Genomic DNA, 16,545 nt, shown 5'->3' with positions numbered 1-16,545 from the left:
GTCTCAACGAGCATAGCATAAGGTTCTTGGCTCTGCAGGTCGACAAACTAACCTTGGCATAATAAATGACCTGCAGCTTCAAAATGCCTCCGGAATGCCGAATGACCACAGCTCCGCGACTGTGGAATGTGGCATGGCCCCAGCATTAGCCAGGTGACCCACAGCTGCACACCACTGGAATGAGAAGTAGATTCAGGCTCCTGGAATACTAAGTGCCTGTTCAAGGAATAAAGAATGGCTACGCCTTCCTGCTAAGGAAGAAGCAATGGGAATGATTGACTTTGCTACTATGAGATAACTACCTGTTAATACTAATAACAGCCGAGTGAAATGGCAACCTCTTTAAGTCACCTGCTGAAAAAATTTCTGACCCTCCCCAAATCAGAGAAGCAGATCTCTTCCCATGGGTAAAAATGTTCTCCCTCATTTTGTGCTTCCTAGGCTACGCCTAAAAGGGGAAAAAAGAAATTTTGTTTCCAAATTCATTTTCCCAGTGCATTAATTTGGAATTATAAAGCTTTGTAATCCCTTTAGACAGCATCGGCATCCACAAAGTCCTACACAGAGAAGCAATTCCCCGGAGAGGGTGCCTGAACTCCTACCGGAAGTTGCCTGGAAAGGATAAAAGGTGTAAGGCTGTTTGCATCAATCATACTTAGTAACCGGGATTTTAATAATTCTCACCCTTGTTTCTTTATCATTCTCTCTCTCCCTGTCTCTCTCTTTCATTCTTTCTTGGCAGCAATATTGACTATGTCTCCTCTCCTCTCTCTTTTCCATTGCATGTCAAAGCATTGGTTTTAAAAGGAGGATTTGCAAACTAAGTATTAAAACTCCAGGGCACTACATCTCCAAAATCTATAAAACGATAAGAAGATAAGAGGCCAAACCCGCTGAAAGCTTCTCTCCTGGTGTCTGTGAAACGTGCAGGCTGGTCTATAATACCCCTAAGCCAAAAGCAATCTACCCACTAACCCTCCCCCACCCGCCTGCCTAATGCAGGCAGATAAACCTAGCATTAATGTTCCCCACACTTTGGCAAATTAGTACCCAGGAGGCTGCTGACTCAATCAGGGCTTGTTTTACTTACAGTGTAGTACTGAGAAAAGGCCATAAACTCCAGCCTGACAGATCCATAATGCTCATTTCAATATGCTTTCCCTGTGTGCAGCCTCGCTGATGAACTTTCATATTCCGCCAACAAAATATAGCAAACATATTAACGATGTGTGGTAAATTGCCATTGGATATACTGGGTCCTGATGACGGAAATAGTTGTGGGTAAATGAGATTGTCTGGTTGTCTGCTACCACGTTGGGGGTCCAAGATGATGCATTGTCCTGAAGGGATGCAGGCAAAGGGAGAGGGAGCAAGTCAGCCATAGAGGGACACAGATGCCTTTTCCCAGGGCAGATGGGGCGTGGGCAACCTAAGACAACAGACAGTCAGGGCTGTCAGAGACTAGAGATCATGTCTAGTTAATTAATCTGATGTACATTAAAATCAAGACCCAGAGAGGGAATGTGAGAAGCCAGAAGATGCACAGCAAGCATGTGGTTCCACAGTGACAACCCAGTGCTGTTCTGATGGGTAGATGGGTTAGTTTCTATATTTCTGAGAGCATGCTTGTTTTATATAAATGTGTGCTTGTCTTTAATCCAATTACATAGAGCCTTTCCAGAAGATAACCAAAAGCAAGATTTCGACAATTTTCTGCAAGCTGCCAATACTTGATAGGACCCTCCCTAGCTGCAACCCACATTTCTGTCTGGCCATATTTTGTGGGCCCCCAACCTGACAATTGCCAAGACAAGTTCTCAGGACATACAGTGAGAGAGAGAGAAAAGATCCACAAGCAATGGGCACCTGAAAGCAAATTCACAAGTTGCAATTCAAAGATCTAATTCTTATTAATATATTTCCTGCCGGTCTAAATTCAGAAAGGAAGGGACAACATGAAATTGTAGCTTCCTCTCTCAGCGAGGCACCCAGATAGAGAGTTATGGAAGCTGTCTGTGCTAAGAAGTCTCACCCTTTGTCTTCTGCCAGTTTCCCTGGAATTTCATCTGCAGGCTCTGGAGCCAGTGGGGTGCCCCAGCAGGTCTCATCGTAGTCACCAGAAACTGTAGTGAAGGAACAATAATTTTTCCTCTACTTGTTATGGTGAGTGTTTGTCTGAGAGCCCCTTTCCTCTCTAGGGCACCAGCTAAATAGATAAGCTTATCTAAGATGGTTATAAGTTCTCCAGTGTGGCCTCTGTAATTCAGGTTTGTCTTTGGTCCAGTTAACTTACTTCTTCAGCCTTAAAACTAAGTTTTATACACAGGAGGCCTCACACTGGACCCCGTTCAGTTTCAATCAGATCCAGTCCAGTTTTTAAGTTGGACCCAGACTGACACAAACCCGGTCCAGTTTCTAAATTGGACCCAATCAGACATGGACCCAGTCCAGTTTTTAAGTCAAACTCGGGCTGATTTCTGGACCCAGCTGTCTGGACCCAGTGGACCCTGGCTGGTTTTTGGACACAGTCCAGAAAAAGAAAGGCTCAAATACAGTCTGCAGAGCTGAGGAGCTGGGACCCTGTGGACCCCCCACTACCCTAAGGCCGAGGCCGAGGTCCAGAAAGAGCAGCAGCTCCAGGGCTCAGAGGTACCTGCACCTTCTTGTCCTTGGCTGGGGCCTTGAGGTCTTCTCTGGTTCCCTTTCATCACCAGGACTGTTAAAAGATAAACTGAGGCAGATTACAATTTTTAAGAGTTTATTTGAGCAAAATTCAATTGGAATCCAGCAGTATCCAATCTAGCAGCTAGAAAAGAGCTCTGAGGAGCTGCAGGGAGTGAAAGACGTTTGTAAGCAGAAGTGAGGGGGCAAGTTCCTTATGCGCAGGCCCTCACATACCTTTGGTTCAGTGATGAGAAAAACATCAATTCCCAGTTGGGCCACTGTTTGTATGGAGTTGACAGGTCTCCTCATGTCTGCGTGGGTTTTCTCCAGGGACTGGTTTCCCCACATGTCCCACAGTTGTGCACATGAGAGGAACAGGTGTATCTGCATTGCCCCAGTCTGGGTGCTCATGGTTGGGTGTGAAGACCCATGGGCGTGTGTGAGTGCCCGTGGGTGGGTGTGAATGGCCCTGTGAGGGAGGGGTGCCCTCTCCAGGGTGTGATTCCACCTGGCACCTGAGCTCCTGGATGGGCCCAGCTACCCCTGACCCTGAGCTGGAATAAATGGGTTGGAAAAGAAGTATCTTACTTATTCTTGTTAATCTTTCTGAAATGTATTTATTTCAGTGTTTAATATTGGAAGTGTTTTGGGTCTCTGTTTAGAAGGGTGATATTTCTGTGGTCAGAAACAGGCTGAAGGAAACACATTCTTGTTTGTATCATTTAGCTTATGGTAAAATTAGTTTTGTTTCATGCCGTTTCACTTAAAGTCGTGGTTTCCATGATGTTAAGTGAGGACTTATTGTGCAGGACAACAAAGGGGTCAGATACTGCCGAGTTACCTTCCTTAAGGGGATGACAGGGGTCTAGCCAGCAGGTCACCTAACTGGCTGGTTACCGTTCCATTTCTGGGAGATTTGTAAGCATCAGTAACTTAAGTCTCAGTTTGGCGACTTGGAGCTTAGCATAAGTGACTCTATTCTGGGCCTGTTGTGTTTTTAACACACCCTTTCTTCCTCTTTTTCCTCTCTCCCTCCCTCCTTTCCTTCTTTCCTGCCTTCCTCACAACACTCCTTTCTTCAACAAATATCTACTTACTGTCAGCACTCTGCAAGCCCCAAGAGTGTAACAAACACAGATGTGACTCCTAACCTTTTGTGTCATACACTCAATTAATTATAACACAGTGTGAAATGTCCAATGATGGGAAAGTAAAGGTTATTATGGAGCCCAGAAGAGGAACACAGAGTACAGCCTTGGAGGAGCGTAGGTGAGGGACAGCTTTCCCACCATAGTGACTTCCCAGGTGACAGGAGCAAACCAGATAGGAGGTAAGAGTCGGGGTGGGGAGGTTTCAAGAAGGAAGGGATAGAGGTGAAATAGAAATTCAGTGTGGGGAGCATCAACTGTGTACTATAAAATTAATTAATATAAATGAGCTCAGAGAGGTAGAGAGGAGCTATAAGAGGAAGCCATATAATGGGTTTGAAATTTATTTTATGGGCAAAGACAATTGAGAGTCACTGTAGGGATACTTATATGGCTGAATTTGTCTGTGGGGGAGAAATTATGTGGGTACAGAAAATAGGAGGACCACTGATAAACACAATATTTTGTTGATCTCATTATATATTTAAAATAAATCCTATATAATAAAAACCTAATATGCTAAGTGCCCAGTCATCTGGCTGTCTATTCAACCAATCAAAGCACAATATGCTAATGATATGCTAAGGCCACTCAACCACTCACTATGATGTGCACTGATTACCAGGGGAAGACGCTCTGACCAGTAGGTTAGCTTGCTGCTGGGATCCAGCTGATCAGGACTGAGCGAGATGGGCCAGGCATGCCCTGGAGCCTTCCCACTGTCCCTACCTGGCTGACCTACCTCCTGCATCCATCCCTGGCCCCGATCCTGCACCAGTGGGGTCCCTTGGCCTGGCCTGTGCCCTCTCGCAATCCGAGTGCATGAATTTTGTGCACCGGGCCTCTAGTAAAAAAATAAAACAATGGAAAATGAAATAGCTTCAAGGATACTTTCTAAGAGTAAGTCACAAAACCCTGAATTAATCATCTCAGTGGCAATATAAGAAGAGTTGGATATGTATAGTGTAACAGAAGAAGATAGGCTTTATTAACCAAAGAACTTAAATGCATGTATGCATAACCCATAGACATAGACAATAGTGCAGTGAAGGCCTGGGCAGGGTGCAGGATGGAGGGGGTCAATGGGAAACAAAGGGGACATGTGTAATACTTTCAACAATAAAGAAGAAGGTAGGTTTTGATTGAAATTCAATGTTTTGCATATAGCAGTGGCACAGTGTATATTTGGGATCACTGACATCACCTTACACCAGTTCAATATTCTGTAAGTATAGAACTTAGTGCTAGCCCCCGTCTCTTCTTTTACAAAATTTTAATCTTATGGGAAAAAGAATACTGTAGAGAAAGAAGGGGAAGGGAGATGGGCTTTCTGCACAGCCAAAATGGCTTAGAAACCCTCAAAGACAGAGAGTGCCCTGTTCACGTCTACATTTGGAGGAATGTCAATCCTTACCATAGCCAGAAAGTTTAAGATGGGTATGAAGTCTCAGGATAAAATGAAATAACTGGATCATTAACTGAGCTAGAAGGTATTCACTACACACTTAAGTACTAAGAATGAATGACCTATAATGCTATTCTCTTGGTAGTAAGCATTTTATAAACGTTACAATTCTTCCAAAGTTTATCATTAGACTAGCCTCATTTGATTGGTATTTGATGAGGTTTGAATTTAGCTGTAACATGTGAACAGGGCTAATTAAGAGAGTTTTAGAGTTTGTGTTGGCTTGGGAGGTAGGTAAAAAGGAGCAAGCATTGCTGTTAAGGGGTGAAACTACATTGTCATAATAGATGAGAGAAGATTTCTAGAAATAATCATAGAAGATCAGTTAGGAGCATAATTGATGGTCACAGGTTTGGTGATGACCTATCAGTCATTGACTCAGTCATCTAACAAGCCAATATATATTTACTGACCACCTACTATGTGCCTGATAGGTGACTTTGTGCCTGAACATAAACAATGCTCCCACTTTTATGGAATTTTCAGCCTAGTGAGGAAGACAAATGATGAATGAATAAATAATAAAAAATACAATTGCAGAAGAAAATATAAAAGAATAGGATGAAAATGGATAATGGAGAGAGGAGGTATATGGCAGCCATGAGAATGCACCACTTAGATTTCCAAATGTGTGGCATTGCTAGCTCCTGATGTCCATCACCCCATTTGCACCAAGGTCACACATCCCAGGGGCTAGTCCCAGTCCGTGATTGAGCTTGGCAGGGATTCTAAGGTTTTGGAGATGTTTAAATCCTCTAACATTCAACTTTTGGCCCAAGGACTTCCCTATAGCCATACCAAACTCTCCTTACAATTTCAATGTAACTTACATTGCTTTTACCTTCTTTCCCTCTCTCCATGCAGATTCAGAATTGCATTAGTGTAATAGCTCTCCCAGCATCTCCTGGGAGGATCCTTCCCCATTTTCTCTCACAAGCACTTCCCCAGATAAATTTCTTGCATATTTAATTCTATCTTGGCATCTGCTCCTTAGGGCTCAGTCTCACACAGGGTCCTTTAATTGAGGTGGAGAATAAGGTCTCTAAGAGGAAATAATATTAACATACACATACACACACTACATGATGATAAGGATGTTGTATAAAGGCCTAAGGAAAAAAAAATATTCTCAGGACAGGGAAGAGCTAGTGCAAATGTTCAAGGGACAGAAAGGAGGCCAGTGTGGCTGGAGAATAATGGGAGTTGGGAAAGGTGATATCAGATGAAAGCATCTCTATGGGGTATGGGGTATGGATGAACAGACGGCTGTAGCATCATCTGCTATCTGGAAGCAAACACCTGTCTGGAGTCAGATGCCTGTTCTTACTGTGTTTAGCTTTAGAGTTCTACAATTTTAAGAATGACAAATCTGACCAGAGGAAAGAGAGGTGACTGACAGATCATGAGAATGACTGAATTTCAGAAGCTTCAGACAACTTGACGTTGGAGCTCCCAATGGCAGTTGGAGGGAGTCCCGGGATATTTTATAGTCATTGGCTCACCTCTGATTATCATCATCATTCTGTTCATAAATTAAAAAGAGTCTCACTGCTGGGGTTGCAATTCTGGGCTAAGACTTTAGTTTAGCTGCCTTCTCCATCTGCGTCAGTCTATCATTTAAGCAGCCTTTGATCAATACCAGGAATTAAAAACTGGCCCCATCAGAAGGTGAAACTGTAATTTCAGGACTCCGTATACATCAAAGGTAGATAAATAAACACAGGATCTGTTTCCTCCTCTACATCTTGCGGGACTTAAATGACTAAGCATCAAATGCACATGCAGGAGGATCAGTCTGGGAAACGAGGTGCAATGGGATATGTGTCTACAAATCTGCATTTGCATATACTCTGGTCTTTATATTGTCACAGTAGGAAAACATCCTTCCACTTATTATGTTCCAGACTTGATTTCCTCTTCTGTAAAATGAAGCAGTAATAATGCCAGGCGCACTTGTCTGGCAACAAATTTACCGGGACGTCTGATAAGTTTAAATAGGAGATTAAATTGCAAGTGCTTATCATCTCATTTTCTCTGACTCCAAAACTTCAAGAGATAAACATCTTACCCACTCATTTTCTTACATATTTCCAGACTCTTTGGTGAATTTTGTTTTTGTAAGCCCCCTTTCTGGTGTTAATTCTGGTATTACTTTCTGGTATTATGATAAAGTTGGGTTGGAGTGAGCTAAAATTACCTCAGAGAGAGAAAAATGAGTAAGAAAGATAAGCTCTTCAGGCTGGAAGAAAGAATATCTATCCCTTTTGATTGTCTCTTAGGTCCTACAGGAAATCCTTTAAATTACATAATTACTTATTATTGCTACACTATATTTCTTTGAATGCATGCTATTGTCAAGATTGTATTATGCAAATTCAAGTTTTATGAGTTACAAATAAAATTATAAAACAGATGGGAAATTATTTTAGTATTAAAAGAATGAAAACCATTGCTATCTTGGGGGAGCTAGCATGTGCGGTGGTAAATTTAGACTGGATCAGATAACTCCTAGCCTGTGCACTTAATCTGGAGACTCAGCCACCATGAGGAGTTTCCATGAGGAAACTTAATTATCATTTTCCTCATAAAGGAGAAAATAATGTAAAATTTGACTACTCCTACATTATAAAGAACATAACTTAATATGTGAGTTGCTTTGAAACTTTAAGTTATTGTGCTGATGTGAGCTATAAGTATAAACACATACATAAAATATTTGGACTATTCTAAGTAGACGCATTTCTTAAAGAGTTAAATAATGTTTTGTGCTTTTCAATGATAGTTTTGCTTATTTTCTTATCTTTGTTATATATTCAAAACTACCTATGATGTTAATAATAAATAATCAGCATTTACACACACACACACACACACACACACACACACACACACACACCCCTACAGACCTATATCAATTATTCACATGTCCAAGGTCTTTCATTTTATAGTTAGGAAAGGAAAATATAACAATCCAATTAAGTAAGGATTTGAATAGATTCATGGAACAAAAAATTTACAAAGTAATGGAAATATGGGTGTCCCCCAGGCCTTAAACTACTCTGAACACAAAGCATTAATGATTTGGATATCAGGTGCTATAGTTTGAATGTCTGTGTTCCCTCAAAATCCACAGTTGAAATCTTCATGTCCAATGTGATGGTATTAGGAGATAGGACCTTTGGGAGGTGATTAGCTCATGAGAGTGGAACCCTTATGGATGAGATTATAAAAGTGGGTGCTCCTATAGAAGAAACCCAGAGAGCTCCTTAGCGCCTTCCGCTATGTGAGGATACAGTGAGAATTCTGTGACCCTGAAGTGGCACCCTGATCTTGGACTTCCAGCCTTCACAACTATAAAATAATGCATTTCTGTTGTTTATAAGCCACCCCAGCCTATGGCATTTTGTTATAGGGGCCTGAACAGATTAAGAGATCAGGAGCCAGCATTAGATGCAGAACTTGGAAGGAAGGGCTTTATCCCTTCATCCCAGTCCTCCAATACCTAGTATTCTCTTCTCATCCAAACAGCAGAACCAGCATCCTCTCAGCAATACCAGGACTGGTAGGTTGGGAGCGTGTTGAGGCACTGCCCTGGGCAGGAACACTGGTACTCCTTTGGTGGACAATGGCAGCAGAAAGCAAGGCTGCTCCTAGTGCAGATAGTGGTAGAGACAACTCAGGAGCCCGAACAGAATGCAAAGACCATGGAGCTGACCTATGGGGCTGAGTGCATCTTCCGGACTTCTCTGTGTGCACATGTGAGGCATCCCTCTGAGGACACATTTTTTTGAGGGGGTCTTAATCATAATATCATTTAGGTGATATTTATCAATTCCATAGACTTCAGGGCTACACTACAATATAATGTACATGAGAAATGGGGCATATGAGAGACCAAAAGTGATAGAGGGAAGGAAGGAGAGCAGGAGGGAGGGAGGGGGAGAGAAAGAGAGAATAAATTATGGAAATTCAAAGGAGTAAGAAATTAAAGGGCAATGACAATAACACACATTCAGCATTTACTAAGTGTCAGGTATTTAATGGACATGTACATAAACAGACATACATAAATACACATCTAGACATACATACATAATCATTTATTTTCCACAACACCCCGAGGTAAGTAAATTAGTATCCACATGTTATCTTGCCTCTAGAAGAGAGGTTAAGTTCATGCTGCTAGTGAGTAAAGGAACTAGAAGCCTGTCTCTTAGGTTCAAACTAGAAATCATTCCATTCTGTTGCCTGGGTTTAAAGAAGAGAGATGTGTTATGTTTTTCTCAATCTGGATCTAAAAGATGAGAAATGGAGTGATGAGGAGTTTATCAAGCAGAAGAAATGACATGAGCAGAAGTATGGACGTAGGTAGCTCAGTACATCTCACAGAAGTGTGGAAGATAGTTAGTGATCACTTATAGACCATACACGATGAGTGGTATGAAAACTCAGGATCTTGTTCCTCAACCTGTCATCTAAGCCTTAAGGGGTTATGTCAGTTGACCATAAGATAGTAAATAATCCAATGATGAAAAATTTACCAGTCTCTACTTGAAGTACAAATGATGAGTTTGGGAGCCACAGGGACTCATAGTATTAATAGTCATCCATGATAGCTGTTGCTCTGAAGGTGTATCTTCCCATATCTGAATTCCCCATGGCAGTGGTTCAGGGCAGGGTTGGAGGGCCTAGACAGTGAGGGTGCCTCCCAATGTCTGCGATTTCCTGGGAGATCGATGTCCTGTCTAGCATCATCTCTCTCCTGCCTGCTGATATGAGAATTCCCTGAAATCACTTGTCCTTGATTAGTGGTTGGATCATCTTTTCCCTCACTCCCTAAGTACAGGGCACAGGACTCTGAGGCAATATGACAGTATGTGACTTGCCAAGGTTCCAAGTGGCCCCTCTCTGTGGACTCCTTGTTTTCACACATTCTGGCCTGGAAATGCCTCTTGTTTGTGAGAGCAGATGCCAAAGACTCAATTTTCTGCCAACTTAGTTAACAAGCACTTATTGATCACTTACTGAGGACGGAGTACCAAATAAATTGTATTGGAAGATGCAAAAAAAGAGCAAACATGGTAACTATAGAATATAGACACCAATGGGAGCAGAAATCACTCTTGGAACAGAAGCAGGATGGTTATGATTTAATAAGATGCAAATATAAAATAATGTATTATATTTCATTATAATGCTGTGCCATTTCTAATGATGGGACCAGAGGGAATTGTGGTAACTAATGGTTTCTAAATGCTGCTCTAGGCATAGTAAACATCCAACACAGAGCCACTGAAGCGAAGGGCATAACATCACCGGTAGTAAAGCCTATATAGGCTTGATCACAGCAAACAAATCGTACTTCTCTGAAACCAGTTTCACATTACCCATGGCTCAGACTTTAATTTTAATGACTCCTGATGCACATCTTCTAGGAGGAAAATCATAGCTTTATTTTACAAATTCAGGATGAGAGGCACATCTAGAAAAAGTGTAAAATGTTTAGTGAAGTTCTTGTGTAGAATGTATAGATGGAGCCATGGAGTATATAAATGATTGGGACAACATTGGCCAAAGGCAGCCGATTAGAAAAAATATGTTTTGAATTCCTTCTTGTAAGTAGTGAAGGGTGTGCAATAAACCAATGATGGGAGGGATTTCCAGGAAATGTTCCAAAAATCTTGGATTCCCTATAGGCTGATTGGCTACAGGGCAGGGTTAGCAGACTTAAATATGGAAGCAATACAAATTATCTATAATCCTATATAATAAAAGCCTAATATGCTAAGTGTTCAGTCGTTCGGTAGTCTGTTCAACCAATCAAAGCGTAATATGCTAATGATATACTAAGGCCCCTCAACTGCTTGCTATGACATGCACTGACCACCAGGGGCCAGATGCTCTGACTGGTATGTTAACTTGCTGCTGGGGTCTGGCCCATCAGGATTGAGCGAGACCGGCCAGACATGCTTTAGAGCCCTCCCGCAGTCTTTCCCCAGCTGGCCAACCTCCCGTGTTCCTCCCTGGCCCCGATTGTGCACCAGTGGGGTCCCTCCACCTGGCCTGTGCCCTCTTGTAATCCAAGACCCCTTAGGGGATGTCAGAGAGCCAGTTTTAGCCATATCCCATAGGCCAGGCTGAGGAACCCCACTGATGCATGAATTCATGCACTGGGCCTCTAGTAGATGTATATTTGACATATTAAGGAAGACCTTGAATGTTTGATATTTCCTAATTAATTTTATTTACAAAACTAAGTTATTTGGAAAGTAACACTGGTTCCAAAATAATTTAGGATGACAAAAGAAAGATGTTTAATTAATAGATATGAAATTGTTCTGATCTCTTCGATGGAAACAGAAGAAAGAGAAGCTGTTTCAAATACAAATAATTGCTATCATTTATATTGAAACATGAATTAGACTTCCAAATTAAAGGAGAAACAAGTGAGACAAAATGATGAGCGAGAGAAAGGAAAACTGAGAAAGAAACAACAGAGAAGTTTTAAAGAAGACATAAATGGAATATAAGAAGGGGAAAGGTGAAATGGGGTGGAGATTATGACATGTTTAGAAATAAGCTTTGAGAAAGACCCTTGTTCCAAGGAGCAATGAGCAAATGAGAGTCCTCTGGAGAACTCACATGTGGCATTTAGGAGGTGTGGGAGATGTTGGAAAATAACACAAAAGCTATGAAATTGGGAGGCATGTCTAAGCCATTCATAGGCTTTCTCCTTTCAAATTTGTCAATCAAATAATCCATTCCTGTCTCTGTGGGGTGAAGCAGTCAGGGACTGAGTGAGAGGTCATGAGGTGGTACTAGTCTTCCATGCAAAGATCCAACACCAATAAAATAAAGACTCTTGGAAAACTCAAGAAAACCAATGAAAAAGACTATTATAAATAATAATAGAATTCAGTAAAACAGCGGGATATAAAATCAAGTGATAGGAATCAATAATCATGTCATATACAAGTAATTAGATGTTTTAATGAAAGAGAAAGCTCCATTTATAATAACAAAATAAAAATAAAAATACCTAGGCATAAACTTAACAAAATTTGTAAAACTTCTATCTGGAAAGTTTTTCAACATATTTTTAAAAATGCAAAATTAGTTGTGAACAAATGGAAATCTGTTTACCATCAATGAAGCAGTATGGTAAAATCTTGACAATTGTTGAATATGAGTGAAGAGTATATCGAGATTCATTACATACTATCCCCTTTTCTTTGTTATATGTCAGAAAATTGAATAATAAACTAATTTAAAACAGTTTAAAAAGAAGGCTCTCTGCTAACAACTGTCTTGCTGAGCCATCCAGATCATGAGTTTATCACCTTCACTCACTGTTTGCTCTGCTGGTTTGAGTTGGAAGGGAATGGGAACCAGGACAAACCACTAAGAAGTTCAGGCATTATGGACTCAGGTATAATAAGACGTTAAAATGAAAGCTAGGACACAAGAAAATTTTTCTAGTCTTAGGTTTATTCTGTTTCTTGTTCTTCTACAAATTAGTTTAATGAAGCATTTGCTGCAGAATGCTCAGGATAGTGACAGGGAGCACATGGAGTCTACATTCTGTGGTATACCACAAGAATGATATTGAGACCTGGACATAATCCTTGATTCTCCCTACCATATACAATTGTCCAAAAGTCTATCCTACTTTCAAAATATTTAAACTTGTTCAGTTGTCTCCATGTTTAACTTCTATGTTCTTATCCACACCATCATCATTACTCCCCTGGACCACTGCAAATGCCTTCAAAGTGGTAGTTTTACCTCCACCATCAGTTTCCATTCCCAATCTCATCCCCCAAATCTGATATTTCTGAAGCCAGGAGAATCTTTCAAAGTACAAATAGGATCACACCCTACCTCTGCCTTGCTAACCATCCAAAGACTCTCTATTGCCCTCATCTATAAACTTCAAGTACCTCATAATGGGCTTGCATAACCTGGCCCCTGCTCAAGTCTAGTTGAGAATTTTTAACTCTAATAGCTTTTAACACTAATAGCTTCCCCTTCCCCTTGCGATCTGTACTCAAGCCATATTCAACTTATCTCATTTCCTTGAATACACAAAGCCTTGTTTCCCTTCTCCGCTTTTGCACATTCTGTTTCCTCCTCTTGAGACACATGCCTCCTTCTCCCTCTGCCCTTGCCTAGGTCCTATTTATTGCCATCATTTCCTCCCAAAAGCTTCCCTTGCCCCTGAGCTGGGTTGTGTCCCTGAAATCTTTTAAAATGTTGCCCTGTCACTTCTTCTCTATTCGTTTTATCTTTACCTTTTCGACATGCTCATATCCTTCAGTGAGTTTTTGCCCATTCATTCTCATGTGTCAGAATTTAGCCCAGTGTCTAGCACAAAGTAAGAAATTAATAACTATGCATGGACTTGATGCATTTCAACCAGCATTCCAGAAATCCTCTAATGTCTTGCAGATAAGCAAGGATTTTGCCTCTACATTAATAGATTGTTCAGTTGATATCCCCTAAGAAAAGAACTCTCTAGAAATATATGTACCCCAAATGCTAAAGATTATTGCAACCGGTGGTGACTTCAAACATATCCCGAATATGGGAAATCATTATCTTATGAGTTAATGAGCTGTGGTTTATGGCACAGTTAAAATAGCATGTTACCTGTGGGGGAGGAATGGAATACTTGTAAAACAATTCAGAAACAAGTGTCAGTGACACATTTATCTCATTACTACAAGGTTTGATAAGAATAAATAGAAACTATTAAGGCTTTGACTTTGGGGGTCATTCAGACCCAGGTTCAAACCCTATGTTAGATATACAGAGTGAGGCAAAAATAGGTCTATAATTATTTGTATGGAAAATAATGCGATAATTAATAAATAATAATACAAGAATAAGCTGTGTTTTGTGTACTCACAAGTGTCAAAAACCTGTATATCCCTTGAGAAACCTCAGCTGAGTTGGTTAAACTTGTTCAGTCTCAGTTTACTCCTATGTAAACAGGGATGGAAAAAACTAGAGAAATATGCCTGTATCACCTAATATTTGGCACATTGCATTTTTAAAGTAAATATTCTAAATGAAACTGGAGTAAGGTGATGGAGCACAGCTTATTTTTTATTCAACACATTTTTATCAAGTATGTATTTTGTAAAAGGCACTTGACTAGACTGGCATACAGAAATAACTGTGTAATTCCATGCTTAGGAAACACAGGCTAAAGAGAATGACAGAAACAGTGACCTGATAACCAGATGTTCTGTGTGCCACCGGTGACACAATGCAGAAAGCATATTGAAAAACTTGAAAAGCTCAACAATGACAAACATTGCCAGGGATGTGAGGCTAGGAAGCCACCTCCCCCTGCTGGCTGTGGAATAGATGGGGTGAACATTCTGGAGAACATGCTGGCTATCCCTGGTCCAATTAAGTGTTGGAATACTCTTGTCCTGTACATCTTCTCTGGGTATTTATTCAAAATGAATTTTCAGGAATAGAAGGAGATGAGACAGAGAGTGCTCATGGCAGGGTCAGGTGGGAGGACTGTCCTTGGAGCACTAGGCAGCTGCACACTTTAGGTAGCAGAAGGTCATGTGACGTGGCATCCTCACTGTGTAGTAGCCACAGGTGGGCCAAGAAAACAAAATGAGGAACACAACACATTTTCATTTATGTGCATTAAAATGTATGGACCACAAAATGACAACATATATTCAAGAACTCATATAAACAAAAGTGTCCAGTTAAACACATTAGATGAGTTACCTGTGATGCGGGGAGGGAAATGGGGATGCAAGGGAGTAAAATAAATAGAATAGGAGCAGGTCCTTGTAAGAACAAATCATACAAATTTGTCATGCGTGAAGGAGGATGAGTTAGCCAACCCTATCCACTGAGACTGATAAAGAAACATCATTTTTCTTAGGATGAAGAGAAAAATGCCACGGAACAGCACTCATTCTTTTAACAAATATTTATTTTTGTGCCCAGCATTATTTGCTAAGAAAAAAACACAGAGAACACAATAATCCAAAACCGCAGACCTAATGGAGCTTAGAAATTTTAGTGGGGAGGCAGACAGTAAAGAAATGCACAAATTAATACAGAGCGATTTCATGTGGCAGAAACGCTATGAAGAAAGATGCAGCAAGGTCAGGAGTTAGGAGGCCAAGGAAGGTCTGTTTGAAAAAGTGACATTTGAGCAGAGATATAAATAAATGTGTCAGGGAGAGACACAGTTGACAATCCAGATGGGGCAATTGAAGGGTTTTGGTATCAATTCCAATGTTGAGGGTGGGGGTTAGGCAATGCTTGGGCACCAGCTGGGTGCCCTGCAGTTCAACTCAATTCTGACACTGTCTATCCCGAGGTGATCCCACAGGTGACCAATTTATTATAAAAGGATGTAGTTTAGGAACAGTCAGATGGAAGAGATGTGTAGGGCAAGATATGGGGAAAGATCTCAAAGTTTCCTTGCCCTCTCCAGGCCTGCCACTCTCTCCCAATACCCAGCTGTTCATCAACCTGGTAGCTCTCCAAACCCAGTCCTTTTGGGTTTTTGCAGAGGCCTAATGACATAGGCACGATTAAATAAATCATTGACCACTGGCAATTCATTTAACTTCCATTCCCTCTCCCCTCCTTGGAGGTCATGGGGTGGGGTTGAAATGTAATCACATGGTTCTCTCCAGTGGCAAACAACCCCCATCCTTTGGTGTTTTCCAAAAGTGTTAATCTCTTTCAACACTTAGGAAATTCCAAAGGTTGTAGGAGTTCCATGCTAGAAACTGGGACAAAGAACAAATATATATTTCTTATTGTAAATCACAATATCCCAGGGAATAACTAGAAGACTGCTAAGTCAATGACAGTTGGACAATGAGAAAGCCTCTGCTCTGGAAACAGAGAGCCAGCTTGGAGCATGTGGAAGGGGAGGTCAAACAGACGGATGAGTCGGACTGTGTGGATCTCAGCAGAAGAGCGAAGGGGTTTAGATATTATTCTGAGTCTGATGAGAAGCCAGTCACAGAGTCTGAGCTGGGCAGTGGCATACTTTGACTTCCTTTTTAAGAAAGTTCTCTTGGGCTGCTGTTCGGGACCCTTAGGGCAGGGTCAAGAGTAGAAACAGAACTATCAAGCAAGGGACTGTTGCAATCATCCAGGCAGGAGATGATGGTACCTTGGTTTGGGTGTGATCAGGGCTTCAATGGAATGTTTACTTTTTCTAGAAGACAAGCTCAGAAAAGGATATTTAGGATGCGGAATAGAATTAAAACT

This window comes from Eptesicus fuscus, chromosome 15 (assembly GCF_027574615.1).
Source record: "Eptesicus fuscus isolate TK198812 chromosome 15, DD_ASM_mEF_20220401, whole genome shotgun sequence".
Taxonomy (NCBI): domain Eukaryota; kingdom Metazoa; phylum Chordata; class Mammalia; order Chiroptera; family Vespertilionidae; genus Eptesicus; species Eptesicus fuscus.
Note: the sequence above shows the minus strand (reverse complement) of the source record.